Source organism: Galeopterus variegatus, unplaced genomic scaffold (assembly GCF_000696425.1).
Source record: "Galeopterus variegatus unplaced genomic scaffold, G_variegatus-3.0.2 Scaffold82, whole genome shotgun sequence".
Taxonomy (NCBI): domain Eukaryota; kingdom Metazoa; phylum Chordata; class Mammalia; order Dermoptera; family Cynocephalidae; genus Galeopterus; species Galeopterus variegatus.
The window spans coordinates 339,939-346,922 of record NW_007726193.1 but is presented as its reverse complement, the minus strand read 5'-3'; positions in this window follow the sequence as shown (position 1 = coordinate 346,922).

Sequence of the window (6,984 nt, the reverse complement as noted above, 5' to 3'; positions counted from 1 at the left end):
AGTAACTGAAAGAGAATGAACCTGTAAATAGTATTATTGTCAATTACTATCTGTATGTAGATTATCCATAGTACATTTTACTTTACATTTCTACAGTACCAGCTAACTTAATTACTTCTGTTTTTAATCCCATGCAAATGACATGTAAAGCCCACTGAAATACAAACCACCATCTTCCAGTTCAGGGAATCACAGAATCTGAATGCTAGAATAAACCCTACCCGCCGCATATTACGACAGCTCATAGGCGGGTTTCCTAATAAGCTTCTGAAAAGGAGCTCTGCTCTGGCTTGACTGAAGGACCCTCTCTTTCCATTCATAGCAGAGTAGGTAGGGAAATTTAGCTTCCCAGTGACCACGGAGCCTGATCCTCAACATGGTATCATTTTCCTTGAAATAACTCCCAGTTTGCTTAATCTCAGACACAGAATTCGATACTTTAAAGAAACCCACACACATCCAAACTTAAATATTGTCTGTTATCTGATATTTTCAATTATTTAAGCTAACATATCCTAATAATTTTAAAAATTAGAAGTGACTTTTTAGTTTCTACACTTTGATACGTCCTCCTTAGAAGATGAAAAATCATTATTTCAACAATCTAAGACCAATTAAGATGACGAATAATCAGTCCCAGTGCACTGCTTGTTGGCAAAAACCCTTCCTCTATCTAGACGACAACTCCTATTCTTCTGAGAATAATGACACATCTGTGTGTCATCCCTCACTAATTATGCACTCATGAGCGAGTGAGTTAACCTTTTTAAGCCTATTTTCCCATTCACTAAGAGGAACTGATACTACCTACTTATAGGCTGCTATGGGTTGAATGTCCACTCCAAAACTCATGTTGAAATCTAATTGCCATTGTTAACAGTATTAAGAGGTGGGACCTTTAAGAGGTAATTAGGTCAGGAGCGATTCACTCACATAAATGGATTAATGCCATTATCACGGGAGTGGAAGTGAGTGAGTTATCATGGGAGTTTGGCCCTCTTTTTCTCTCTCTCATGCTCTCTCACCCTCTCCTTGCCATGTATGCCTTCTGCCATGTTATGATGCAGCAAGAAGGCCCTCACCAGATGCTATCCATTGATCTAGGACTTCCCAGCCTACATAACTGTGAGCGAAATAAATTTTCTTTCTTTCTTCTTTTTTTTGGTGGCAGGCTGGTACAGGGATGGAACCCTGGACCTTAGTGTTATCAGCACCACACTATCACCAACTGAGATAACCCGCCTGCCTCTTTTCTTTGTAAATTACCCAGTCAATGGTATTCTGTTACAGCAGCAGAAAACAGACTAAGACATAAGCTAGTAGGGAGGATTTGAGGTTATATAAATAAAGCTTCTTATGCATAATAGCCACATAATAAAGAACTATTATTATATAGTAATTCTAATATTACACAATAGATGATGTAAGTAAAAAAGCTAACATCTCTAGAAAGCTGGATTTATCATCTCAATTATAAGCCTGCACTTAAAGTGATTTCCCAAATGAGACAAGTAATTCATGTCAAGACCCAAAAGGAATAATTCATAAAATGTCCTTAATTCTTAAGAGCAATATATATATATATATATATTGTGGCTGGCCTGTATGGGGATCTGAACCCTTGACCTTGGTGTTACCAACATCACTCTCCCAAGTGAGCCACCAGCCAGCCTGAGAGCAATATTTTTATTAAGAAAAATAAAACATTTTTAAGGCAAGGAGTATTTTACTAGTGCCAGCTCTGACGACAACTTATTTGGAAAGTACTATTATTTTATTAAGTTGTTGAACAGTATCGCTGGAAAATTTCCTACTCGGCCTGACAATTTCTATCCTAAATCCGGAACCGCTTCTGAAATTACACTGCACTATTACCATTATTGATAATTTATATCCACATAAGTAAATATACCTCTCATTATCTGTATGAAGTGAAACATCTTCTGTTGTGCCAAAGGAAAAAAAAAACACAAGAACTCACAAATCGAAGAGCATCTATAAGCAGAATTGCTGCAGTATCTGATTTGAAGGAAATCAAAGCATTTGACTTGAAGGAAAAGTAAATGAGCTTCCATTACCTTTAACCCTAAGAAGTTTCATGAAAGAAACCACAGAAACAATACACACACAAAAGGAATAGTTAGAGGACTATTAATGGAAGTATTCTGCCTGAGTTATGGATAATAAAATGAGGCTTCATTCTCAAAAGATAAAATACAGAGAGAAGAGGTGAGTTATAGTCTAAATTCTAAAGAAATGTTGTATACTATCAAAGCATAGAGAAAACATGATGAGGCAATGAAGAATATTACTCAGAATAGGTAAAATACATATTTCTAAAACTGTTTCCATAAGTAATACTTTATTCCAACAAAATTAAACCAAAGAGGAAAAGCACTTCCAGAACGGCAGTGTGAGGAGCTCCTCGTGGGCCCTCTCCCCAGCAAAACAACCTTGACTGGTAAAAATGTCTTGAAAAACAACTATTTACAGTCTCCAGAAATTGCCCTAAGGGCATATGGCAAATGCAGAAGCATTTATTAAAGAAAACTTACTAAATCGTAGTAAGGACAGCAAGTCTGTGACACCTGAACCACTCTTTACCCTCCCCCACCCCCAGCTCTACTCGCAGTCGGTGCAGCCAAGACAAGGCATCTCTCACCCCAGCTCCCAGTCTAGGGCAAAAGTTTCTCCCCAAGAGTAGCAGGTTGCCAGCATTTTGCAATGCCTACTCCCAGATCCACGTTACAGAAATTCTTCCAGGCAAGCACAGCTGAGAAGATGGGCTCCTTACCTCCACCTAGCCCTCACTCATAGGACAGTATCTCTACCTCAGGCAAGAAAGGCTGAGAATACTGGAAATGGAATCAAACAGAAATTGTGGAAATGAAAAGTAAATAACCAAAATGAAAGATTCATTAGTGCCCACCTAATAACCAGATCCTGGTTTCTAATATGAGGGAACTTCAAAAAGTTCATGGAAAAATATAATTGAAAGATAATATGGATATTTCCATGACCTTTCTGAAGTACCTTTGTACCATTCTCCAATATAAAGAACCACGGCTCTTCGGTGAAACGGCTGAATCTAGGACTTGAGCAAAAAAATGTGCAAGATGAGCCTGGAGCATATGTAGAGCCAGAAAGTAAGAAAGTGCTTAAAATTTTTTTTAAAAGATGGGGTATGTCAGTGTGGCACAGGAGCCAACTGAAAGGGCTCCCAATAGCCAAAGCAGAAATAATTTGAGTACAAAAATAAATAAAGTAGCACTGGACTTGGATCATTACCCAGAGTATAAAATAAATACCCATGAGTCCGTAATCATATAGTGGTCAAACTGCCTGAGCAGAAGAACCCCAAATAATTTATGTAGGTATCCCACTCTTAATGAGGTGGAACATAACTCCACACTCCTTAAATGTGGGCTGCACAAAAATGACTTTCTTTCAAAGAGGACATTATGGAAAAGGGGAAAAAGAGTAGTTTTACAATAGAGAAACCTGACAAACACTACCTCAGCCAGGTGATCAAGGTTAACATCAACACTGATACGAATGTTGATAATATGAGAGTACTTCAAAAAGCTCATGGAAAAATAGAATTAAAATATGAATCTTTCCATGAACTTTTGAAGTACTCTCATATGTACCCTTGATATGGTGTGATGAAAATGGCGATACTTATGTGGTCTTCCTCCCCACTTACTTAACACCAGTCTAATGAAAAGAAACATCAGACAAATCCCAACTGAGGGACATTCTACAAAATAGCTAACGAGTATTACGCAAAACTGTTAAGGTCATCAAAAACACATAAAGTCTGAGAATCTGTAATAGCCAAGAGGAGCCTAAGGAGACATGACAACCAAATGCAATATGATATCCTAGCAGGATCTCGGAATAGAAAAAAGACACTAGGTAAAAACTGAGGAAATATGAATAACATATAGACTTTAATAATAAGTAATCAGTAATCACTAGCAACATTATTTTATTAATTATAATGAATGTACCATACTAATGTAAGATGTTAATAGAGGAAACTTGGTGTGGGGTATATGGGAATTGTCTCTACTATCTTTGCAATGCTTCTCTAAACCAAAAACTATTCTAAATTATGAAGTTTATTTTAAAAACTCAGAGAGGCTCAACAGTAGATGTCAGCCAACAGAAGAAAGAATCAGTGAATCTGAAGACAGATTGACTGATATAGATTATGCAATCTGAAGAACAAGGGGAAAAAAAGAATTTTAAAATGAGCAGAACTCATAGAAATATGGGACACCATTAAGCATACTGTCATGGTTAATTTTATATGTCAACTTCACTGGGCCACAGGGTCCCCAGATATTTGGTTAAATATTGTTCTGGGTTTGTCTGTGGGAGTGTTTCTGGATAAAATTAACATCTGAATTGACAGAGTGAGTAAAGCAGATTGCCCTCACCAATGTGGGCAGGCCCCATCCAATATGTTGAAGGCCTGAAAAGAATAAAAGGCTGAGCAAGAGAGAATTCTCTCTCTCTGCCTGACAGTCTGGTTTTTGAGCTGGGATATTGGTCTTCTCTTACCTTTGGACTTGGAATGGAACTTACACCACCCCTCTCCTGGTTCTCAGGCCTTCATACTGCAGATCTTGGAACTTCCATAATCTTTTGAGTAAATTTCTTATTTAAAAAACCTATGTGTACACACACACACACACACACACACACACGTGCACGCGCACGTGCGCACACACCCTATTCTATTGGTTCTGTTCCTCTGGAAAGCCTGGACTAATACACACAACAATATACATGCAATGGGAGTACCAGAAGGATAAGAAAGAGAAGAAAAATGACATAAAAATACTGAAGAAATACTGGCTGAAAACCTCAAATTTGATGAAAAACACTTATCTACACATCCAAGAAGCTCAACAAACTGCAAGTAGGATAAATGCAAACAGATCCACACCCAGGCAGATCATAGTCAAAATACTGAAAGACAAAGAGAAAACCTTGAAAGCAACAAGAGAAAAACAACTTATACAAGGGATCCTCAAAAAAGTTAACAGCTGACTTCTGATTAGAAACAATGGAAGACAGAAAGCATTAGGATGACACATTAAAAGTGCTAAGAGAAAAAACTGTGAACAAAAATTGTCCAACAAAACTATGTTTTAAAATGAAGACCAATGGGCCGGCCTGGTGGCGAACTGCTACAGTGCGCCGCTTGGGAGCGTGATGGCGCTCCTGCTGAGGGTTCGGATCCCACATACAGACCAGCCGCTCACTGGCTGAGCGAGGTGTGAGCACAACACCGAGGGTTGCAATCCCGTTGCCGGTCCCGGTCCGGTACGGGCCCGTGACACTGAGGGTCGCGATCCGTTGCCGGTCACGAAAAAAAGACAAAAAAAAAAAAAAAAAATGTTTTCCATAAATATTATGAGCTATACTAATTTTTGAAGAAACAAATATATGGCCTCCCAAGGTGATTTCTCCAAAGGGGACTAATCTCACTTGGATGTGTAAATTCTAGGATGTTTTGGTTTAAAAACAAATTCAAATAGCTTTATATAAGAAACAAATAGATAAAGGTGCATCCTGGTCCTGACTTGATGTCACTAGCTCCAATTATCAGCTTAGGTGACTTATAAAGTTCATCTCAGTCCTATTCTCCTTCCAACCTTGCCCACAAGAGAATGGGGCATTCCTTTTCTAAAATTCGCCCTGCAGGGCTGGCCCGGTGGCGCACTGCTACAGTGCGCCACTTCGGAGCGCGGTGGCGCTCCCGCCCAGGGTTCGGATCCCACATACAGACCGGTTCCCGCTCACTGGCTGAGCGAGGTGCGGGCGCAACACCGAGGTTTGCGATCCCGTTGCCAGTCCCGGTCTGGTACGGGCGCGACACTGAGGGTTGTGATCCATTGCCGGACACGAAAAAAGACAAAAAGGAAAAAAAAAAATGAAGACCAAATAAAGATATCCCCAGATAATAAAAACTTGAGAGAATTCACTGCTAGAAGATCCACCTTACAAAAAATATTAAAGGACATTTTTCACACTGAAAACAAGTGACACTAGACAATAATGTGAATCCACGTAAATTCTTTAAAGGGGCCACTAAAGCACCAAGGAGGTGGGTGGCAGCAAAGCTGTATTGAAGTAAGGAAATGACACAGATGGTAGTCCAGATTCACAGGAAGAAATGAAAAGAACCAAAAATGGTAAATAAGAAGGTTAATATAACAAACTAAAAATACATATTTGTTCTTCATTTTCTCAGCTTTTTAAAAGATAAAATTATATAAAGTAATAATTTTAACAACATATTGTTGGGTTTTAACATACATAAACATAATATGCATAACAACACAAAATGGGGAGAAGAGAATAGAGCTATATGGAAGGAATGTTTCTACATCTCACAGGAATTAAGTTGGCATAAATCTGAAGTAGATTCTGATAAGTACGTATATAGTTAAGCCCTACAGCAACCTCTATGAAAATAACTCAAAACAACAGTGAATAAATCATTAAAGGAATTAAAATGTTACACTAGAAAATGTTCCCGTAATACAAAAGAAAACAGTAAAGGAGAAATAGAAACAAAAAAGACATGAAAAATATAAGAAACAAAAAGCAAATAGATGTAAATCCAATCATATCAATAACCATATTAAATGTGAATGAATTAAACAAACCAATCAAAAGGCAGAGATTGCCAGACTAGGTAAAAAAAACAAGATCCAACTATATGCTGTCTACAGGAGATATATTTTAGATTCAGATACAAATAGGTAAAAGGATTGATAAAGATATAGCATGCATAAGAAAGTTGGAATGACTATACTAAAACAGACAAAATGCATATTAAGACAAAAAGTATTAGGTAAAAACTAAGGAAATCTGAATAAAGTATGGACTTAATTAACAATCATTATCAATAATCAATAACCAGTAATTGGCAACCAAAAATCAATTACTAAAGGTAAAGAGGGA